Raw genomic sequence first — 1092 nt, forward strand, 5'->3', positions numbered from 1 at the left:
TGGAAGCACAAAAGACCTCAGATAGCCAAAGCAACCCTGAGCACTAAGAGCAATGCGGGGGGGATTACTATACCAGATTTTAAGCGTATTACAGAGCTATAGACATAAAAATAACATGGTACTGACACAAAAATAGACCCATAGATCGATGGAACAAAATTGAAGACCCAAGTACGAGTAAATGCAATTTCAGCCACCTGATATTTGACAAAGAGTTCAAGAATATTCACTAGAGGAAAGACAGCATGTTCAGCAAATGGTGCTGGCAAAAATGGATCTCCACCTGTAGAAGAATGAAACTAAACCCCTATCTTTCACCCTGCACAAAAGTCAATTCCAAATGGATCAAAGACCTCAATGTAAAGCCTGAAACTCTGAAACTATTAGAAGAAAACATTGGGAAAAATCTGTAAGATATAGGTGTAGGAAAGGATTTTCTAAACCAGACATCAATTGCTCAAGAAACAAGGGCAAGAATTAACAAATGGGACCTCATTAAAATAAAAACTTCTGTACAGCAAAGGAGACAACCCAGGTAGTGAACAGAAAACCCACAGAATGGGAGAAAACCTTCACCAGCGACACATCTATAAAAACTTCTGTACAGCAAAGGAGGCAACCCAGGTAGTGAACAGAAAACCCACAGAATGGGAGAAAATCTTCACCAGCGACTCATCTGACCAGAGGTTTAATATCCAGAATATACAATGAACTCAAAAAACAGAGAATCAAGATAAGAAGTAACCCAATTAAAAGATGGGCTAAGGGGCTGAACAGAGAGTTATCAAAAGAAGTAAAGACGGCTATGAAGCATCTTCAAAGATGTTCAACATCACTAATAATTAGGGAAATGCAAATTAAAACCACTTTAAGATTTCATCTTACCCCAGTCAGACTGGCTAAGATCAAGAGAACAAATGATACCAAATGTTGGAGAGGATGTGGGGAAAGGGGAACACTCATCCACTGCTTGTGGGGCTGCAAACTGGTTCAACCCCTATGGAAAGCAGTGTGGAGCATTCTTAAAAAACTAAAAATGAGCCTACAATTTGACCCAGTTATACCACTCTTTGGCATATACCCAAAGAACTC

This window comes from Nannospalax galili, unplaced genomic scaffold (assembly GCF_000622305.1).
Source record: "Nannospalax galili isolate Female #2095 unplaced genomic scaffold, S.galili_v1.0 scaffold693, whole genome shotgun sequence".
Classification (NCBI taxonomy): domain Eukaryota; kingdom Metazoa; phylum Chordata; class Mammalia; order Rodentia; family Spalacidae; genus Nannospalax; species Nannospalax galili.